The sequence below is a fragment of the Cupressus sempervirens genome, chromosome 2 (assembly GCF_028749045.1).
Source record: "Cupressus sempervirens isolate cs-2001-9-10 chromosome 2, ASM2874904v1, whole genome shotgun sequence".
NCBI lineage: Eukaryota > Viridiplantae > Streptophyta > Pinopsida > Cupressales > Cupressaceae > Cupressus > Cupressus sempervirens.
Window position 1 is genome coordinate 651,919,319 of NC_143119.1, and position 23,883 is coordinate 651,943,201.

The following is a 23,883-nucleotide window of genomic DNA, read 5'->3' on the forward strand; positions in this document are numbered from 1 at the left end:
TTCTTACAAAGGTATCAAAGGGGTTTCCTTCCATCCTGTTGGGGAAGCTTCTTACATTTAGAACAGGGGATTAGTAGTGAATTATGGGTAAAACGGAGTCTATACAGGATCTCATGCCAAAGTTCATGCAAGCCTTTCAAAACTATGATAAGAATTTATCAAGATTTCTACAAACTCTGGAGATTTTGGATCCTTTGTTTGCAAAGAAAAAGGAGGCCCAGACTTACACAAATAATCCTATTAGTCACAATAAAACTTCTGATTTTTATGACAACAAACTTAGTATTGAGCCTATTAATGTGATAGCGATCATTTCATGGATGGAAGATGGTTGTATAGAGTCCTCTTGCACAGACGCTCAAGATTTGAGTGTTAGAGATTAGCTATGTGATGTTGATGCAAGGCACAATAAGTCTATTGGTAATACGTCCAAGGATCCTGACTTGCAGTTACATTGGAAGCGGAAGTGTGCAAAGAGATAGTGAAAAAATAACAACTTCCAATTTATCAATTAAGCCATTTTTTGAGGTTTAGAGCAACAGTACTGTGATTGCTGATGTGTGCACTGATGATAGCAAACATGATGTTACTGATCATGAGGTGAGCATTACAGATATAGCTTCGTATCACAGTGCAAATTATAGCCGATGGGATTAGTATTAGTGTCTGAAAGGTTGCATGACGGTTGAGTCACCCCTTCGAGAGATGTATGTACATCATTCGAATGGAATTATGAATCATCATTGTACTCTCGATTGCATATCTACTTTTATGAATAACGTATCTTGTTCTCAGCTACATTCTAGTCTCTTAATGCTATAACTATCTGTTTACCCTGTAAGGTAAACAAATATTTATCTTGATCAGGTATCAGCTATAATCATTAGATTCATGCCACAAAGTAAACAAATAAGATTGAAATATAAGATAATCATAAAATGAAGTATTATATATGATGCTCTAATGAATGCCTTAATTTGTGAAATTTTAAGGCTCCGTCACTAGCTATAGATATAGTAGACTTTTACAATGGTAGTTGGTGATGATTTTATATCCACGGTATGTAGTGAGGGTGTGGCTACATCCATCGCTGATATGGATGCACTAATTTCAAAGGTGATGAGTACTTTAGTTGATAGCAATAGTGAACCACTTGTTGCATCGAGTTCTCCCAAGGTCACTACTATGTTAGATGATGTGAAACCATAGTCCCCAAACTAGCCACAAGTCCGGTGAGTTGGTGAGTAGGGTTGACTCTGCTCGAATCGTCAACCTTTGACCCTTGACTGACCTAGCTTGACAAGTGGGCAAAACTCGCCCAACTCAACGAGTCCATGCTGAAAAACTCAACCAGTGGCAGTCAAGACTTTGTCACTCAAAAACAAAAACAAAACATTTTTTTAATAGTTTTTTTTTTTTAACATTTCCTTTTATTATATCCCTAATAGGTCTCCTAATTGCTTGGTATGGCAAGAAGAGAGGAAAAGCATGTGTGTGTGTGTGTGTGTGAGAGAGAGAGAGAGGATGAAAAAAGATAAGTCATAGGATTGCAACCAACAAGGAAGAAGAGCATCAAGGAGACCACTAATCACTTTGGGGGAGCTATAAAATTGCATTGGAAGCATTAAGGACTCAATAACAACACTTTTCAACTCATTTGCAAGAGTTAAGTCTTAAATTTTGTAGATTTTGTATGTTAATGTATTTTTCATTATTTGTTAAATTTTTTTAGTTTTAATTTCTAAATCTTGAATGCCTTTTATTAAATTGCATAAGAGTAGTATAATAGCAAAGTCCAAACCCTACAATTTTTTAGAAAAAATTTGCAAACATGTATCTACAATTTTTTCTCAAGAAAATGTATGGTTTGCTGGTTTTTTTTGTAATGTCCCCTTTTTCCGCTTATGTCCAAATGTTGTAACCTGCAACCATTGTCAGTACAATATCGAAAATTATATGTAAAATACATTAGCAATATTGGACTTAAGTAAATACTAATCTAAATGCTACCCAAGCTACCCTTCCTAATCCTTTGAGAGGAATCCTTTCTCCAATCACCTAACCCTCTGGTGAGAATTATATCTTGATTGGGTAATTGTCATAGAAAGAGCTTCTCCCTTAGGCTTCTTTTGGGATCTCTAGTAACACTACTTGGTAGAGATCCCACCTCTACCAAGTCTCTATCTCTGACATATGCATATGTTTGTCCACTACAATATATATTGCCTCTAAGAGATTCTCTAAAATCTCTCTGAATTCCAATTAGGAATCTCTACATTCACAAGGAATGCCCTCTAATCTTTGTGAGTTCTATTAAGAGAATCACGACATTCTTACCGAATGCCCTCTACCAAGAACTACTTGGTCTATATGGGAGTTATAAGGCTTTCTCTTATGCAATTATCAAGGATGTATACCTCTGATAAATCTGCAACTGTGTGTTCTTCTCAATATAATTACTTAATTCTCTATTTCCTCTTATATAAAATAATTGTGCAACAATAGTTTGTTTTGTGTTCGTCCCAACTACTAAACACTGCCTTGGGTGATTGATATCTTTATTATTTATTTTATTCTCTATTTGAGTTCTTTATATTCCCTTCACTATTTTCTTTTCTCTTATATTGTTATCTTCTAATGTATTTCTTTGTCTTCACTAATCCTCAATTCTATTTGTTGTCCACTTCCTTCTACACTCCTAACACTACTGGATTATCTTTTAATCAACATACAGACTTGATTGCTTCTGCATTTCACCCCTCCTTTGATATTAAAGATTTTAATTATATATGGAGTGTTGCCTTCCTTATCATTCCACTGTCACGTGGCTTTTAATAATACTGAATACTCTACCATAACTTCTTATTATTATTTTCTATGTTCTAGTTATTCTTCCTCTGGCTCTCCTCCCTCCAAATCCTTTTATGTTGTTTGCTATGTGGTTTGTGGCTCCCCTTTTCGAATACGATTCTTCTGTAGTATCCATTGGTATGCTCAAGTCCATTTCCTTTGAACATTGGTTGTGTAATGATTGCCACGTTAGTTTTGTGGACTCCCAGACATATATTATCCCTCTATTTTGCCCTACTATATGCCTCTATTTTGCCTTATTATATGTTGTTTGCCATGTGGTTTGTGCCTCCCCTTTTTGAATACGGTTCTTCTGTAGTATCCATTGGTATGCTCAAGTCCATTTCCTTTGATCATTGATTGTGTAGAGATTGCCACATTAGTTTTGTGGACTCCCAAACAAATATTATCTCTACACATTTCTAATGAACATGTTTATTGTTAAAATGTCGTGGGCTTCCTTCTTTCCAACATGAAAGACGGTCCTTGTAATCTATCTATATCCTTGTCACCACGTCTTACTTGTTTCTGACTGTGATTGTAGTGTCACTCTCTTCTACATTTATAGAGTTCATATAATAACCTCCGATGCTTATTCCTATCAGTATTGACTCTCCTTGTTTCGTTATTGCCTTCTTCTTATTGGTCTCTGTAGATGATGTTTGTATTTGCCGTCCTATGCATCGCTCTCACTAGTATGTGGTGATCTATCCACGTCCTCCAAACAACCTATTTTACTGATGCAATTAAATCCATTCCTTCCGTCAGAGGTAAACATAGTCTTGTTTGTCTTCTACTTGTCGCTGCCTTGTCTTCCAATTGTTGACACCTGTATGTAGTTTATCTTTGTATCGATATTAATATGTGAATGATGCCTTACTCTATGACTTTCCCCCTTTTTAGTTTCAATATGACTCCCTTCAAATACATACGTCAAGATCTAGTTGTGACTATTAGTCACACTCTTTCAATTTGCTTAATCACTATTACTAAATAATTAAATTGTAATGTATTATTTTATATTTCAATTATATGTATTATGATGATTTTATGTATAACAATTTTATATATATCTTACATGGATAATGTCTCTATCTCTAACTTTTAACATGTTATGTATGCATTAAAATAGATTTATTTGTATGTAATTTTTGGGTCATGACATTTTAATAAGTTTATAACTATGTAAAATTTTGAATTTTCTTATTTTTCACAATGCCTAAAAAGGATAAGGCTTGGAAATATACCAAGAAAATTTTTGGCAATAAAAACAGTCAAACAAAATGTTTTTTTGTAAAGAAATAAATTATGGTGGCATCAAACTTGCCATGAGTTGGGTGAGTCCGATGAGTTGGCGAGCAAAGTCAACTCTGTCAATTTTAAAAACTCGGCTCATCGGATTTTGACCCATCACTCGCCTGACTCAGTGAGTGAGCAAAACTCACCTAGCTCGCTGAGTTTGAGCATGCATAACTCAGTCAATGTGATGTCACCCTTTTGAGAGCAAAACTTAATACAAATTAAAACATAAGTTTAAATAATTAAATGATATAAAATTATAATTATAATTATAATCACATAAATAAAATTAAATAAATAATAATAAATAATTATCTAATAATATTACATAATATTATTAGTAATAATTGAATATAATGATAGCATAAATAAATAAAATATATAAAAATAATACATATAATAAAATACCATAATAAATATGTTTATCAATGTTAAAAATGAAAGATAACTAATGACATGTACTAAACCATAAGATTATAATCTTAGACATAGGATGCAGGAGCATCCTGGTTTGCATTGCTATCCTGCATGTTTACCTTGTTTCTTTGTTGTTGCCGAGTTCCATGTGTTTGTTGAGTTCATAATGGTTGCTGAGTTTGTAACGGTTGTCAAGTTCCTGGTGTTTACTGAGTTCGCAATGTTTGCCGAGTTCATGGTGTTTTCCGAGTTCACAATGTTTGCCGAGTTCGTGTATGAACCAAGCACTGTCGAGTGCCAATTTTGTTTTGGGTCTTATTTGACCGAGTTATCTGTGTCTAGTTCTAGTTTGGGCCGACCTTGCTTATTTAATTTCATGATGTGTATTTGTTGAGAGCCAGCTTGTGGCTTGGTTTGCATTTAATGTAAGGGTTTATTTAGATGGTAATTTGTAATAGGCTGACTTGTGGCCATGCAAGTATTTAAAGGGGTCTTGAGTAGAGTCTTAAGGGGTAGATCACGAAGAGCAGAAGAAAAGTTGGAATACGAAGTTTATCATTGAAGATTTAAGTCTGAATTGTAATGTTGGCCATAACCCGGAAGGCCTTATAGCTGAGCATGTATGTTGATGATTTGATGAATCTATAAAGCACTTTGACTCTTCTATCTCCTTTGGTTGTTGTTCTTTGTGTTGTTTTCCACTGTGTTTACTCTTGCAAGTGGCTTTGATAGCTGGGTGTACCTTTGGCCCTAGTTATCTCATGTCCTTCCCTACCTCAACATAAAAGATGCAACAGATAATAATATCATTAAAATAAATAACAAGGATGGGCAATAATAATATCTTAGTTTGTATACAGGAGATTGATACTGCTGCCTTTAAATTATTACACATTTCCTGTTATCATCATTGTGCTAGAGGACAGCAGATAGCAGTTATAGTCTCTATTTCGATTCAGATATATGCCCGGAATAAATTGATTAAATGAAAGCATATTACCAATTGACAAGGATGATTAACATTTCTCAGTACGGTGCGATATGCAGATCAAACAGTAAGATAGTAACATGAATTAGTTTAAAGAGTATCAGCTAAGGTAAAAACAAAATATGGGATTGAAATAACAACAATTAATCATAATGAAAGTGGTGATGCTAATTGGTATAATCTGTAACAAATCCAACTAGTATGAAGAAGACCGCTTAGCAAGAGTTGTGTCTGGCCAAATATGAAGAGGTGCATTCCCTTATATTTGTAAGATATAAGAGAGAGATGTATCCCATTGGAGCAATCATCAAGGAAGGAAAAAAAAAGATACAGTAAGCAATTTGGAACATAGTCACCTGAAAAAGACCAGTCAGCGATTAAGAAATAAGGAGGGAGATATTCATCACTAATTCAGAGTGGGTATTGTTTGTGAAAGCATCCACCATTCATTCATCATAGTCTGCCAACAAGCTGGAGCCACAACACTATTATCGCTGAGAAGTTGTGTCTAAAACATTAGAGTATTGCAAGAAAATAATAATACATTTAACTAAAAAATTAGATTGCTATACTTTACTATTGTCAGCACATCCATTGCACACATTGAAGGCCTGTATCAAAGAACAACAATCAATTGCTTGAAGCAACTACAAGACAACATTATAAAATATTATTTTCATTATCAAATCAGAGGAATCTATTAAGTATCAAGAGCATGTAGCATACTTTAATCAATCTTATCAAATGAAGAAGAGATCTTAAGTGCAGTCATAAGATATCCATTTAGCGTACATATAATTGTTCCATTAATGATGGTAATGATATTAATATTAATTGTATAGTACAACTATTCTACAAGACATCTAGGATTTTCTATTGAGATATTATTGTCACCACCCATGAATCATCTAGTACAAAGGCTTTGAGGAGTATCCGAGAGTGTAATCCATAGTAAGGGTAGAGAATTTGTATTTATTGACTCAAATTTCTAAGACACCTTACAAGGGGACATTACAGTGGTATCTGAGCATAATCCTGCCATCCTGTGAGTAGAAACTTATGCAAACTTGCAAGGGAAGAAGAAAGAGAACCACCATGAATGACTTAGCACATGAAATGAAATCCTTTATGGAACAAACGAACCAAACTCTGATTACTCAAACAGAAAAATCAAATCAAGTGCTTCTCCAAGCATTCCAAGATATGGGAAATTCGATCAAATAATTTAAAAGGTCATCCTAACCCAGCAAGAGACACTAGCTCAAACCACTAAGAAAATAATAATGTATCTTTCGCGGCTGGGATACCCCAACCCCTATTCTTACCTAGAGCAGAGATACCAAGAGAAGAAAAAGCAATATAACAACCAGTGACTAGAATTGAAGACATTGCAAGATCTTATGCAGCTCTAGAACCTCACATTAGGGAAGTGGTATAATTTAGAGAATTTTGCGAAAGATAAAAGAAGAGAGACATCCAAGAGGCATATGAATGAAGAACTCAAACAGAAAGTGAGAAAGGTTACGATTCCAAATTTTGATGGACCGGGGAAGATTACAGCCCATGCATGGTTAGAAAAATTAAACACTTTTTTTATTCTAAGTCCCATGACGAAAGAAGACACCCTCCAACTTGCAATACTCTATCTAGAAGGAGAGTCACATGATTGGTGGCACCATTGGACGTATATCATTAGGTCGTCAGAATATAAGTTCCTACAGAGAATTCTCCCACGACTCATGAGCAGATTTGATGATAAGAACCCCGAATGGTATTTTCAAGAACTAGTTCAACTCAAACAAACTGGAACAATGGAAGAATTTAACTTGCAAATTCCAAGGGTTATTAGTTATGATCCCGGATCATCCCAAAAAAGACCTACTCCTATGTTTATAGGACATAAAGACTCCACCAAAATCCTCGTAAAACCACTTGAACCTCAAAACTTGGAAGAAGCCATCAGAAAAGCAAGGAAGGTTGAATCTAATCCTTCAAAACAAAGGTCTAAGAATTTTTCAGCCAAGACAAAACATAGACATGAAGATCGAGAATAGATTATAAAGGGAAAGAGTGTTATTTTTGCAAGGGATTGTGGAATCTTGGGCATCAATGCTAGGGCAAAGATGCTCTCAAGCAAAAAGAGGATGTAATAAAGAGAGGCTTATGTTTTAAGTACAAAGAACCGTGAGCTTCAAAACACAAGTGTGGCAAAAGGAGCCAAATCCATAGGAAGCAATATCTGACAAGAAAATAGAAGAGTCACCTAAGGAAGCAAGGCATGATACAAGAGATCCCAATAGCATCCAATCACAAAATGAAGGGGAAATGTTATGGGCTTTTGAAGAAATTCAACCCGATGTACAAATTTGAGAATGAAATTAGCAACCAATATTAGAAAAAAGATAAGATAAGATAATAGTATTAATATCCAACGAAAAAACCACATGGGTTTATGGGACTGAGCATACAAACAAAAGAGTCGACCAAAGTAGGAGCACCAAATGGTGACTCAAAAGAAAAACAAGACAAGACAATAAGCCAAAAAAACCAAGGTAAGGACTAAGGGTCCTTCCTTGGTACAAAGAAACCAGTCACAGAAGGGTATAACCGTAAATGATCCAAAGACTTAGAACCACGTCGAGAACCATAGGATGAGTATTGCTATCTAGAAAGGTTGGTGCGGTGTCGAACTGATCTGGAGTGTGTGGTATCAGATGGCCTTTTCACTCCCCATGGTGGAGACAAAGGGGAGAAAAAGGCAGTGATGAGCTGATCTAAAGTATGGCCCTAGGGTATGAGTGACTGCAAAGTATGTTCAAGGAGCTATGTGGCCTCCCGTAAGTAAAGTGCAAGGCATCTCTAGTCGCTATAGCTGAAGAACGCTGAAAGAGAAAAGCAATCTCTGAATAGGCTATAAAATCTCCCTCTGATCTCATAGTAGACAGGGCAACAAAATCTAAAGTGAGTCTCAATCTCCACCTTCGCCAAAGTACATAGTCGACAAATACGGTTCTCTCTATCAATATGGTGATCAATCTGGGCCCGAAGATGGTGGGAGCCAACTCTAAAGGAGCCCAAAGAGAATCTCAAAGTATGACTCCAACGCCGATAAAGATAAGCAAGGCGAACAATAATACCATTTTGAATCTCAAGAAAATGCTCAGTATAAAATGCCATCTTCGGACGTAATCTGCCAAGAGGATTATGCCAAGTAATAATAATGTACTATCTATAGATATCCTGTCTGACATGCTCATTCAACTCCTGTCATGTGGGGAGGTGAGCAAGAGCATCAAGTGAGAACTATTAAGGAGGGAGACGATCAATCTCAATGTAGATCGAGCTCAGTAGAGATGTGGCCTAGGCATACCAACTGCGAGATCTAGTGCTAGTGTCAGATCTCATAACCGTAACAGAAGAACAATATGCCAAATGAGAATATCTGTGCCGGTGGACAGCCGAATCCAAAAAGCCTCAAAGCCGATGGAGAAGCCAAATCAAATAAAAAATGGCTGCAAGTTTGAAAGATGAGCTCCAAACTCGACCAAAATAATGTTGTGAGGGGTGCGTCTATGACATCTAACAATACATCGTAAAAGCAACACCTGAACATGCTCAATAAAGGTCCAATCAGAAGCAAGAAGAGAAGGCCCCCAAACCACCAAGCCATAGAGAACAGTTGGTTGAATGGAGTCTAAGTGGGACAACTTAGACGAAATGTCCTTAAAATGGTGTTTGAAGCATTATCTCTCAAGCTTGGTTAGAGAACCCATGCCCTTACTAACTCTAGACTGAATAGTCGATCTCAAGCTGAAGCAGGATCCTAAGAACTTCACTCCGAGATACATGTAAAAAGAAGTAATCTCAATCTCCTGCCCCTGAAAGAAGAAATGTAGGTGAGATGTCTTTAAGCAATTAAAGATCATAACCTGAGTCTTGGTCAAGTTGACCACAAGTTGATGCTGATCACAAAACGAAGCCAAACCATCAAGGAGTCATTGTAGACTGTCACGGGAAGAGGCCAATAGAACAACATCATCAACAAAAAGGAGAATGGAGATCAAAACCTGATGTAAATAGCACCCGTCACCAGGTTGCGAGAATTTTGCAAGGAAATCCTCAAGCTCATTGATATATAACCCGAAAAGAGTGGGAGAATGGGGGCAACCCTATTTCAACCCAATAGTACTCTGAATCGGAATAGAAAAGCCCGCCGGAGTCCTAAATCGACCAATCACCTTTTCATACAGTCTCGTAGTAGTAGTCAACATCATATCTGATATCCCAATCTCGCTAAGTTTCTAAAATAAGGCCATCCGAGGAACAGAGTCAAAAGCCTTAAGGAAGTCCACAAAGCAGTAGTAGACTTTCTCAGACTAGTGTCTAGCCTCCTCAATAATAGCCTGCACCGTGAAGACATGATCCATAGTCTAGTAGTTCGCTCGAAAACCAACCTGGCCTCTTGCTCTACAACCTTTCCTGTCAAGCTCTCTCGATAGCATAGTGTTCAAAGCAGTGGCTTAGAAATTGGCAAAAGTATGCCCGATCATGATAGTCTTGTAGTTACCTGGATCAGAAGCAGGCACAGACTTGTGAATAGGATAAATCACATGTCGCAACCAAGACTCAGGAAATCCAATACAAACCACTCTATTAAAGAGAGTAGGAAGGTAGGATCCGAAGACCAAAGCACCAAGTTTGAAAAGTTCTGCTTAAAAACCTTCCTCATCTGCCGCTCTACTGCATCTCATGGATCTGATGGCCTCAAAAATACTGGAAGAGGTGAGCAGATGGCAAAAAGGGGGTGGAGTGGAATGAAGAGGTGGCTGCCATGGAATGTCATAGAACGTAATGGTGTGGGAGGTGAGGGAGTGAAAGTCAAGAATGGATGGCAGGGCGGGCAACAAGGGAAAAGGGTACGCCAAAAGACCTAGGGATTCTAAATAAGTGTGGAGCAAAGGGATCTACACTGCAAAGAGGCAAAAGAACGTTTCTTGTGGCGAAGAAAACGGAGGTAAGAATAATGCAAGTGGATGAAAGCAAGAGACTGAGAGTCAAAGGCAAAGCGAATAGAGCGATGGAAAGCTTTATAATCAACGTCAAACCATTGGTTCACAAGAAAAGTACTATGACGCTTAGATCGAAGAGAGGGGGGAGGGGTGGGGAATGGAAAGGAGAGCGAACTCCCAAATAGCGTAAGCCAGTGAATCAAACATAGCGGAGGCCTTAAACGAATCACCAAAACTAGCAGGTATCAACAATCTCCTAAGATGGTAAGAAAAGAGTTCACCATCCCCCTCAGAGTAGCGGAAGCGAGTACAGGTGCAGGCAGTGTCAGACGGGATGTGGGGGGGCAGAGGAGAGGGCAATAAACAGGGGGAGAAGTAGAGGGTAATGCTGAGAAAAGCATGGCCAGCAAAGGGTAGACAAGAAATCGTGAAGTTATGAATGGAGGGAATGAATGAAGATGAGGTGATGACATAGTCCACAACACTCGCACCACCACAACAAGGCCAGCAAGTAAAGAGGTTAGAGCCAAGGAAAGATGATAAACCATTCAAGATCAACAAACCAAAAGCCTCACAGAGCTGGAGGAGGTGACGATCGTAGCAAGACAACGGCCCAAGAACATCCTCAAAAGTGTGTTGAAGTCCCAGAGTAGTCGGATCAATCTCAGAGGTGCAAATCGAATCAAAGCCACAATCATGTATGTCTGGAGATTCCTGGTCCATGCATTGAAATCACCAAGAATAATGATGTCACCCAAAGCAGCAAACTAAGATATTCTCTCCTGAAGGTCGCAAAATGGATCCCCGTTCTCGGCCTCATGAATGGCATATGGGGAAGAGGTCGATGGAATTGTAACAAACTGCAAGAAAGATGTCTCTCTGTTGGTGATTTCGACAGCCAATATGGACCCACATAAATCTGGCAAATGTGTCGAAATGAACCATTGATGTATAGCTGAAAATATGATCCCTAATCAAACAAGCAACACCCACGTACCCCTCTAGAAGTACGGACCTCTCTGCACATTGACAACCACTGGTATCCAAGATAACCTGGAAGAGGGCGCATGGGACTCATGGGTTTCCATGACAGCCAAAATATTGGCGAACCCCACTGCATCATGAAAGAGAATAGGTAATGACCATAAAGAACCATTACCATTCCAGCAATTGACAAGAAGAGATGGAGTGGAAGGCTTCTTCTTCTTGTCAGCCTGCTGTTGAAACCGTCATGCGGTTTTTGAGGGCTACCTTGCCTCCCAACTAGCAGGAGGTGAATCACGAACAACTGCTCTATGATTCCTAATAACAGCCCATTTTCCAGCCCATCTAGCCTCTACAACAATTCCCCGTGCATGTTTCAACTCTGTAACCTATGCCTTCGTGAATCTTCATCAAGATAAATCTTAGAGGGAAGACAGAACAACATTCTCTTTGCTCTAAGAGCACGAAGCCTGTCAAAAAAAGTAAAAAACCTAATGAAAAGGGCATCTCCTGGTCCAAACCAACTCTTATCCAAAGTAATATCAGAGATGCCAAGCTGGTCAATGAGGAAAGAGTGTCCCACAGAGAGAGGATTAGAAGTAGATGAGAGGCCATGAACACACAAGTTTAGCTCTCGTGCCCGTCGTACGCGCTCATCCTCAATCTTGCCCTGCACAATCTTGTAGTAGTCGTGTTTGTGTTGGTGCAAAGAGAAGCCCATGATTTCACCTTTTGTTCAATTTCAGCAATTAGAGAAGAGTGTATGGTGGCCATTTCAGTTGTTCTTTGATTTTATCCAACCCAACTAGTTGTTCAATAACAGATACTAGATTGCATTTCAAGCTTGTCGTTTCAGAGATGAAAGTATCAGAAAAACATTTGATACTCAAGGTATTTAATCATGTAGCTTGTTTGAGTTTTGCGATTTCATCCATCAAAGTAGTGACCTGATCTCTGAGCAAATCATTATCCGTCTCAAGCTTGTTGACACGTTTACAAAGTCCCCAGTAGGTTATAGGTTTATGTTGTAGCAAAAAACTATCAGCACTAGTCATTTTGTGAGTTTGGTCGGTTGTCTGTACACTGCAGACAAAACGGGAGTTGTCTGAGCATGAGAGACAGAATGGCAAAATTCCACACCAGCAAGCAAACCTGAATATGTACCAATAGGATCGACCAAGGGCAAAGAGACTCACTGTGGAACCTGTGTAAGAAAGAAAGAAGTCTGAGATCTATAAAAAGTACGTAAGAAACCACCCGTGGAAGGAAGCAGCACCAGCAACCACGAAAACAAAGAAGTGAAGGGCCGGCAGAAGGAGATAAATCCATGGGCAATGCTGTAACAATAGAAAATGCCCCACACTAAACACTGAAAACCGCAAAAGGCAGCCATCAGGATTCACAACCCAGTATCCACGAGAACGCAGAAGTGAAGGGTCAATTGAAGTTCGTGGAAGCCGCAACAACAGAAAACACCTAAAAAAATCACATCACAAGCACCCCAAAACAAAACGCGCATGGAGGGACGAACAACTCATGAAGGAGAAAGCAACCAAAAGCAACCCGAACTCTAGATGCAATAGAAAGTGACAGCAGAAATCAACCTAGCAGGAAAGACGACCCGTGCCATGGACATCGAGGAGAAGAGGAGAAACAGTTGCGAGAGAAGGTTTCCAGGAGAAACGATCGCAAGAGATGGACGAAGGACTCATTGTGGAAACTGGAGAAAGTTGTTAGTTAAGAGAAAGTCAATTATCATAAAAATATGTGATTAAAGGGCTGCGACTTTTATGAAATACACGGACATCTTAAAAATGCAATAGTAATCTGCAAATGCATCATAAGTATCAAATTATATAGAAGAATAGAACATTAGAATTGTGTTCTTGATCAGAAACGACAAGTCTCGTGAGGAAAACTTCCCTATCCCTTCTTGCCAAAACTACCTTCCACTACTTTTACCATAAAAAACACTCCCTTCCAAAGTGTGAATCAAGCAATGGTCTCTTCCTAGCCTTCATTACTTTTTGCTCTCCATTTTCCATCCCTCCTGATTCCCATCTTTTCCTCTAAATTTCTAAAGGAAAAGAGAAGAAAGGAAACAAAATGTAATCATAAATTAAATATTTATTCACTTCGAATTAGTGGAAACTATCCATACTTATTTTATCAAGATCATCAAGTAAGATATGTGAGCAAATAAACCAAATCCGAATGAGAATTTGTAATGAAATAAGACTCTACAAACATATTAATGTGAATGTTCACTTGCATTTACTCACACTCAAAATTCTTCCATGAAACTCAAGAGAGATCATACGCTTCTAGAGGCCTAGAAAGGGATAAAGTCTCTCTCCCAGAATTAAAGACATGGATAGTCCTAAAGGGATATCCATAGAGGCCTAGAACAAGATAATAATTAGAGATGAATATTCCTAAAGGGGTATCCATAGAGGTCTAAGGTGAGATAAGTCTCTCCTAAGGATTATAAATAGTGAAAGTCCTAAAAATGACATCCATAAAGGCCTGGGACGAGATAAAGTCTCTCCTAAGGATTACAAAGATGAATAATCCTATAGGCATATCCACAGAGGTTTGGGGCACGATAAAGTCTATGTCAAGGATAGATAACCCTAAGGGTATCCATAGAGGTCTAGGGTGGGGTAAAGTCTCCCCTAAGGACTATGAATGCATATTGAGAGGGTATCCATAAGATTTGGAAGAGATAAAGTCCCTACCAAAGCTTATAAGGATTACTCAACAAAACTCTTCAGAGGTCAAGTCAATGCACAACTATGAGTACAAATATGTTGCAATGCATCAAGATAAGTCTCTTCGAATTGTTCTTAGTAATTTAATTTAATATTCGATCTTTTAATTTGACACACTTATAATTGTAAATTTATCAGAGTTATAACTTCAATATGAGTTTTTTGTTTCAGGATCATTGGGTTGGATATGAAGATAGCAACACATCCCTCACATTGAGATTTTAATTGCTTGAGGACGAGCAATTTTGGGAGGGGAAGATTGTAATTTCCCCCTTTTCAGAGTGTGTAATGTCCCCATAAAATAAGATTTACTAACTTATGTAATTAAATAATACCGAAGAATCAATTACAAATTTATAATAGTATAATAATATATTATTAACAGAATAATGACAATATATAATATAATATTAATATATTAAATATTAAAAGAATATTACAATTTATATAGTATAATTCATTATTAAACATAATAATATAACATATTAAAAATAAATAATGGAATTAATCAATTATAAGAAATAAGGTAATAATCAAACAAATAAATAATATAATACATTCTCAAATACCATCATTCTAAATATCATTAGTTGAATATAAAAATATGAATTAAACATCAATGATAAACAAAGAGAAATGAACATGACTCTTCATATTTAAGATGCAAACATTCATTGATAGGGAACATATATAAGGAAGTTTCTTATCTGTTTTGGAAGGGAATAATATAGAAGAATATGGAATGAAATACAAAGCAGATGCAAAAATAGAAAATACATATCAAAGACTCTCAGAATCTCCTATCATCTGCTATACACTGCAATTCAAATTAAAATAGAGAAATTGAAAGTGTGGCGCGCTGGAGCATCACATTTGGAGCGACAAAAACAATACATAAATAAAAGACTAAGCTACAACAACAGACTGGAAATGAATATACAGTCAGCAAAGAACATAGGAGGAAGACTAAGGAGGGATTCAGAACATTCTATGGAGGATAGTGCAAACACATTTATATTTTATTACACTTCGATAATAAAATAAAGTGGGGATCAATAATTAAGGAGCAAAGTGTATGACTCTGGAGGGCGGCTTTACCATTGAACTCAACAATTTAGGCAATGGAAGGCTAACGAAATTCTAAAACTTCAAATATAAAGGATTTCAAACACAGGATTATATTTGATACATGAGATTCTTAAACTCAATACATACACAATATTCCATTGAAAACCATTCTACAACGTGCAATATTGGATTCGTTTAAGGAAATTATGTTGAGAAGCACAAACGGAGAATCGCAGTTTGGAGATGTACAGATATCACATTCACACAAATGGAGATTTCATGTATCGGGAACAATACACATAGTGCGGGTACATTACATGGAGACTTCTTCATTGAATAACAATGATATTGATAGGACAATTATGAATCCTCATTGAAGAGAACATACAAAACTAAATAGATTGGGAAAATCATCTACCAAGCAACCAATAGATTCAGATCGGTAATTAACATCCAAATCAGTATTTAACAGATAGATCACAGTCAGTATCAAAACCAATCATTATCTATTCAGATATTGTTATCTGATCAGTTTATGATTAATACAGCAAAACACAACACAGAATGAGGAAGTTCTTACGCTGCTCTAAACTCAGAGAGTTAACCACTTCATGAAAAGAGATAGTGACCAGTGATTGAAGATTAAAAAATCGAAGGGTCATGATAATAACTATTATGAATGAGTGGAGTGCCAACACACAGCCCCAAGGCTCTTGGGGAGTATACATAACCAATGCAAGAGACATATGACTGTAACTGACTATATATTCAAGTCATAGTGTCAGCAGACTTAGGCATTTTAGTGGGGAGCAACCTCATCACATCCACTTGAGAAAAAGAGTTTATAATCTACCATTCGACACTATGTTAGTCCTTTGAAGAGGAAGCCACTCATTACGAGAAGAGCATCAATACACTCTCAAGAAGGTGGAAGTTATCCTAAAGAGACTATATTTCTGTCAAATAAAATACTTGGTGATAACATTGAGAATATTAATTAGTATCCCAAAGACTGTGGACCATAAAGTTATGGCCAAATTAATATATCCTAAACTCACTAATGGAAACGTATGGAGGACTTGTGAGAAATCCAAGTATCAACACTTTCAAGTGTTTCACTACCGATAGAGGATATCCTTTTAGAATCATATTTGGTGAATTTTGGAGCTAAATAAGAGTTCAAAGAGATAAAGTAGAGTAAAATCCAAATGGGGTCTTCACAATAGTACCCAAATATTACAAAGTTGATTTTAAAAAAATGAGTGGTCTTACAAGGGACATTACAAGTGGTATCAGAGCATGATCTTGCCATCTTGTAGGTAAGAACATGATAAGGAGTTGTGAAGGTTTTTGTTGAGAGTAGAAACATGACAGTGATGGACAAGAACAAGATAGTGATACATTTTTATGGAATTGGAAAAGAAATGAAGTTCAATGTTCACCATAGCAATTCCAACAATCTTAGAATTTGGTAATCTATAGATGTATATACTTATAAATTTATTTTGATTATTATTAGATCTTCAAAGATATAAATGAAGGGAAAGAGTGGCAATTAACTGAGAACCGCTAAAAGCACCCTATTGTTAGCACCTTCCCAAGGGTGCAATTAAGGGATAATTGCAAAGGCACCCTATTATAGTAGTATGCTAGGGAGAACTGTGACAAGGGTACCCTTCTGCTCTATGATTTAGGGAGAACCACTAGGGCCCCCTATTGCAGAAGAGAGAGACACAGGCTGCAATAAAGGGAGAATTGTGAAGGGCACTCCATTATAGCGACAGTTAAGGGACAACTGTGGTAAAAGGGCACCCTACTTTGTGGTAGGTGAGGGAAAACCGCTAAGGGTGCCCTATTGTAGAAGTAGTTGAGGGCCTGTTACAGTAGCATTCAAGGGAGAATTGCAAGTTGGGCACCCTATTATGCTGTGATTATGGGAGAACTGCTAAGGCACCCCACTACAAAGTAGAGATTATAACTTAAGAGGCCTAGGACAAGATAAAGTCTCTTCTAAGGATTATGGAGATGTATACATCCTAAAGGGATATCCATAAGGGTCGAGGCAGGGATAAAGTCTCTCCTATGGACTAAAAGAGATATATACAACTAAAATATGATATCCATAAAGTTTGGGAAGAGATAAAGTCTCTACGAGAGATTATAAGGATTACACATCAAGTCTTGTCATCGGTCAAGACAATGCACAACTGGGAGAGTAAATGTATTGCCACATATCAAGATAAGTGTCTTTGAAATGTTCTTTGTAATTTAAATTTAATATTTGATCTTTAGATTTGATATGCTTATAATTGTAAATTTTTAAGATTTCTAAATAAAAAAATTTTGTTTAGAGATTGTTGGAATCATATCAGAATTAAAAGAGAGAAACTAATTTCATTGAATCAAAGTTGCTTGAGGGCAAGCAACTTGAGGAAAGGCGGACTGTAATGTCCCCATAAAATAAGATTTAATAACTCACAGTAATTAAATAATACCGAAGAATCAATTACAAATATATAATAGTATAATAATATAGTATTAATAAAATAATGATAATATATAATATAATATTAAAATATTAAATATTAAATGAATATTATAATTTATATAATATAATTCATCACTAAACATTATAATATAACATACTAAAAATAAATAATGGAATTAATAAATTATAACAAATAAGGTGATAATCAGATTAAAAAATATATAATTCATTCTCAAATACCATCATTCTAAATATCATTGATTGAATATAAAAATATCAATTAAACATAAATGATAAACAAAGAGAAATGAACATGACTTCATATTTAAGATGCAAACATTCATTGATAGGGAACATGTATATAAGGAAGTTTCTTATCTATTTTGGAAGGGAATAATATAGAAGAATATGGAATGAAATACAAAGCAAATGCAAAAATAGAAAACACATATCAAATACCATCAAAATCTCCTATCAGCTGCTATACACGGCAATTCAAATTAAAATGGAGAAATTAAAACAATCGCACACTGGAGCATCATGTTTGGAGCAAGGAAACCAATACATAAATAAACGACTAAGCTACAACAACAGACTGGAAATGAATATACAGTCAACAAAGAACATAGGAGGAAGAATAAGGAGGGATTCAAAACATTCTACGAAGGATTGTACAAACACATTTATATTTTATTACACTCAGATAATAAAACAAGTGGAGATTAATAATTAAGGAGCAAAGCGTATGATTCTAGAGGACAGGTTTACCATCAAATTCAACAATTTAGGCAATGGAAGGCCAATGAAATTCTAAACTTCAAATATAAAGGATTTCAAACGCAGGATTATATTTGATACATGAGATTCTTAAACTCAAAACATACACAATAATCCATTGAAAACCATTCTACAACATGCAATATTGGAAGAGATTCGTGTAAGGAAATTATGTTGCAAAGCACAAACAGAGAGTCACAGTTTGGAGATGTACAGACATCGCATTCACAAAGAGTACATTTACAAAAGGAGATTTCATGTATCGAGAGCAATATGCATAGTGCAGGTACATTACATGGAGACTTCTTCATTGAATAACAATGATATTGATAGCACAATGAAAAATCCTCATCGAAGATCACATACAAAAGTAAGAATAGATTGGGAAAATCATTTGCCAAGCAACCAATAAATTTAGATCAGTAATTAACATCCAAATGAGTATTTAACAGATAGACCACAGTCAGTATCAAAACCAATCATTATTATCTGTCCAGATTTTGTTATCTGATCAGTTTGTAGAATGGTTATTAATACACAATATACAAAATAATATAACGTGGATCCAATAGTACCAATATAACATTCATTACCAGAATACCAAATGGAGAGGAAATATTATTACTTTATTGATTATGAAAAGCATGAGTACATCCTCCATATTCCAAAGTTCTTATATATGGTCAGTTGGTTCAGAAAACCAACGGACGCATCCCCTCACTTCCTAACTACCCAACCCAACAAAGCCTAACTAGCTCTAATTTCAATATTAACGTTATTATGTACTACATATATCCCCCCAAAAAAGAAGTCGTCTTCCAAACAACTACCCAACAAAACAAAAAGAAAATCAGATTTCAAGAAGAAGGTTGTGAAGACATCCCTCGACTTAGGGCTCCACGGAGGCATAGAAGATCTCGTTCAGCCGCCTTCTATTTGGCACAAACTCCCTACAGTGCACACAATGCGTCCATCTATTTTGCCTCTGTTGTTGTGAATTTCTCTTCCAAGGAAGCTTTCTCTATCCTCCATTTTTCTTCCAGGGCAGCTATTTCTACCTTCCACGTTTCTTCTAGAGCATCTTTTTCAACCTCCCATTCTCTTGCCAATCATCCTACTGAAGTTCCAAGTATGTCCTAAAGGATACTTCCATTTCTGCAAGTGCATGTAGAAGAGGTGGTTATTCCTTAGCTAGAGGTATGGTGTATCGAGTTGTCCAGTCTACAGCTATTTCGTCCTGCCTGTACCCACCCTGCTGAAGTAACCTCCAATTTGTATCGCAATCCTTCTTCATGAATGCTACCAAGGATTCAACTGCTCGCACTATGGCCCCCAAATTCTGATTTTTAACCCACTATATAATTTCCTTGGTGGTATGTTTCATATCTTGTAATTCTTTGAGAAATCTTTCTGCTTTGTCCTCTAACAAGAACACCTCCACAGGACCCCCGCTCTCACTTTGTATTTATGTTTTATCTTCTTTTCTCTCCAGGGGGGTTGGTGAAGATGGAGATACCATCCCCTCTTCTTCAAGCAATTTATCAGCCTCCTCTAATACTGTGTCCTCAATCGGTATGTACTATGTCCTCTCCAATTTTGGTTTCTTTCGCCTGCTTCTCATTCTGTGCATCTATTTTTCTTGTAGGTTGCACCTCCAAAGCAACGAGGTGGACCACTTCCATACCCTGTAGTGTTTGCAGCCTCACCTTGTGCCCACCTTTTTCTACCACCTAAGATCTATCACCTTAGTACGATTATGTTGATCTGTAGGAACCAAATTTGCCACTCCTGGTAATGGAAATCTTGTTCCCCCCATTGAGGAATCTCTTGTTGTTATCTACTCTAGTTCTCTGCCACGGTACAGACCTCTGTACCTTCCTCTGTGCTAGGTATAGTACGGACACCTTTCTTCGTACTAGTGGTGGTACATCACTCCAACGTACTAGGCATAGTGCGGACGTCTTCCACCGTACTGTAAACTTCACCATTCCTAGTCTATGATTGGTGAATCTAGGCATACTCAAGTACCCCCTTTAGCAATGGTCCTTCCACTATTGGTTAAAAGGTGATATCTCCCGGCATGCCCTTCAAGTGGCTCAGATAAATTTCTGCCTCCTGAGAGTCTAAAGATGTGTCTGTGCTAGTCTCATCCTCTTCTGAACTATCATCTCCAATCTCCTCATGACTTGAACTCTCGATAGATAATGCTATTTCTTGTACCTGTGCGGTTGCCTATTTTAGTTTCTTTTTCCATGGCTCTCCTCCACCTGCTCCAAAGGTGTCAATGTGAACCTAATATTTCATTGTTGGTTTGTAGGGTACTACTCTATTTGTAGGAACCGATTCCCCTATATGCTCAATGGCGACCTAAGTACAAGCTACTTCCAGAAATAAGGATATGGCATGGTGTGGCATGTAGAATGCCTTACGCTTCAGCTCCATAAAATCTTGTAATCTCTCTAAGAGAAATCGAGCCCAATTATACACCTATCCCTTATGCAACCCATCAACCACAAGTAACATCCATAGAGCAATATCTGATGTGCGGCTTCCGACAATAAGTTTTCTTTTAACCAAGTCTACAATGCACCGCCATTCTTCATTAGCTAAGAAGATTTTTTTTAATCCCCGACTTTTTTTTTTGCTGAGAATGCTCTCTCACTCCTGTGTCATGAGATCTTTTCTGCACATTAACCCTAGCCACTTCTTTTTCTCCTCCATTGTCATCAAGTTTTTTGCCATTTCTTGTCCTCGGTTGGGAATGTTGAAAAACTTGTTTATCTCCTTAGCCAAGTAAGAGATTGTCTGAGTTTGTCAAGAATATTGCACTACGAATTTATGAGCTTTTTATCATAGCTTGCCACCATGGTTCGTAATGTAGATTCAAACTCCTTCAAATAAAAAATGGGCATAAAAACTATTTTACCTACCTTTGTCTTAGGCAGGGCCTCCTTTAGAGAGTGATTGTCTCATGTATTCTCCCACCAAGTGCAACATTCACTTCTCATTACACTTTCGAAAGTGACATTAGCTGCAATAGTTTTTCTACGGTTTTGTCTTTGTTCTTTTTAGTGGGCATCTTCTTTACCACCTCCCTCATCTGCAAGACTAATTTTTTCTTGGAATCAATAATCTTCCCTCCGCTTGGATTTCCAATGCTTATCTTCACCATATTATGGTTGTATACCACACGCCTTGTGGCTTTACTTGTTTGTATGTTCCAACCGTTTTTTCCCCCACGTGTCACTCTGTGATCCCCTTTTGAAACCGTTTCTGTATGACGCCCTCCTTGTGCTAGTCCAACCTGTTGTGTTCCTATTGCCAACCTCTTTTATTGTACCCCAGTGACCTGTACGGCTACCCTCTCTTCCCCTTCTAGGCGCATGCGTGCTGATGCTTGGATTGCTTCATTGTTATATGTGTATGCCTCTTCTTCTTGTGGTTTTCTCGTACACCTCTAATCCCTCCAACTCACTTTTCGGTCCCTTTGAACTCGTAAGGTGTGGTATTTGTTTTCGAGTTCTCATACTTGGGCCCCCACCCTACGTACGCCTACTTCCTCCCTTCGAGTGTCAATCTATACTCTTCTTCGTAAGTCGTCCCTTGCTAAGACTCCTACGCCAATGTTGTGTTCTCCCACTTAGCTCATATGTGCTCTTCTCCTCCATACGCCTGTTATGCCTCATACGTTGGTGCTTTCCTCTCCCCCTCTGCTCGTACATGGCTCACACGCAGGTTGAGATATGATTGTATGTGGCCTGTGTAGTATGACACCAACCCTTCCACGGTGAGCTCATTCCTTAAAATGTCAATTCTTATTTAAGCTCCTTCTACTGCCTGTTATTTGTCCACCTATTTCTTGGACAGGTGTGACTCCAAATTTAGTCCCCCCTCTAGGTCGTCGATTGTTGCCTTATAAGGAGGTCTTGTTGGCTTTTGTTTTTATTATCTCTCCCTTGATAGTTTCTTTTATCGCTTCCTTGGAGTCTCCCTTTATTTTTTTGGACTTCTCCCTTTCCACTTTTTCCATTTCTTTTATTTCATCACCTTCTCTTTTTATTCCTAAGGAATAGATGAAAAATGATTCCCCTCTTTTCTTGTAGGGTTTCAATTTAGACCCATTAACAAGGTCTTTTAGAAGATTATTATCTAAAGTTGACAAGCTTATTGCACCATTTTCCTTTACTTCTACTATTTTATATGGCCCAAACCAATGTATTTTGAACTTGCCAAGCCTTGTTTCATTCTTACCATATACTTGAGTACCAATTGGCTTGGTTTAAAATTCATCTTCTTTAAATGCTTATCATGCCAGAATTTCCACCTCTTTTGTGCCACTTCAGTTGTCCATTGTGCTAGTGTCCTTTCATCCAGTTTTATTAGAGTGTTGAGTCTTTCCCTTAAACTCTCCTCATCTCCTAGCCTGTGTTGAACTACTATCCTTAGGTAGAGTATTGCATATTCCATTAGCATTATTGCCTCCTATCCGTACATTAAATGAAAGGGGGTTTGTGCAGTGGTGGCTTTGTAGCTAGTCTGATATGCCAATAGAATTGCTAGAAGTCTGTCCTCCCAATCTCTTTCAACTCCACAAGTTAGGCAGGGTATTGTATATTCCATTGGCATTATTGCCTCCTATCCGTACATTAAATGAAAGGGGGTTTGTGCAGTGGTGGACTTGTAAGTAGTCTGATATGCCCATAGACTACTAGAAGTCTTTCCTCCCAATCTCCTTCTTCAACTCCACAAGTCTTGCACAAAATTGTGACCAATATTTTATTTGTAGATTTTGCTTGACCATTTTCCCTTGGATAGCATGAAATAGAAAAAGAATGGAAAATTTTTTACTCACTCGATTGCATGATTGATAAAGTGTACCCCTCTATCACTCGTCAACTACAATGGTATATCGAATCTTGTTACTATCTACTCATAGAGAAATTTGGCCATACAAACAGTCGTGTTGTTCGAGAGTGCTCATGTACCCCTCTGTCACTCGTCAACTACAATGGTATATCGAATCTTGTTACTATCTGCACATAGAGAAATTTGGCCATACAAACAGTCGTGTTGTTTGGGAGTGCCCGTAACTCTTCCCATTTAGTAAGATATTTCGTTGCCACCACTATGTATTTGCATCTATGCTTATTGCTAGTAGGCAAAGGGCCTACAAAATCCAATCCACAACGTTCAAATAAATCTTAGGTCTGTGATGGAAATAGCGGCATGAAA

The 23,883-nt window shown here is 37.4% G+C and overlaps 1 protein-coding gene across 13 annotated transcripts in view; it reads right to left on the minus strand.

Moving 5' to 3' along the window:
- Positions 1-23,883, minus strand: part of LOC149575059 (uncharacterized) — a 156,880-nt gene that overhangs the window by 81,952 nt on the left and 51,045 nt on the right. For 5 of the 13 annotated variants that reach the window (XM_089814934.1, XM_089814929.1, XM_089814925.1 and 2 more), the window contains 2 exons: positions 6,127-6,165; positions 5,911-6,025 (listed from right to left, as the gene is read on the minus strand). The exons of 7 other annotated variants lie outside the window; for them this stretch is intronic. The gene's annotated coding sequence lies outside the window, so the exon portion shown is untranslated. The remainder of the gene's footprint in view (positions 1-5,910; positions 6,026-6,126; positions 6,166-23,883) is intronic. One more of the 13 variants, XM_089814935.1, reaches the window with a different exon arrangement.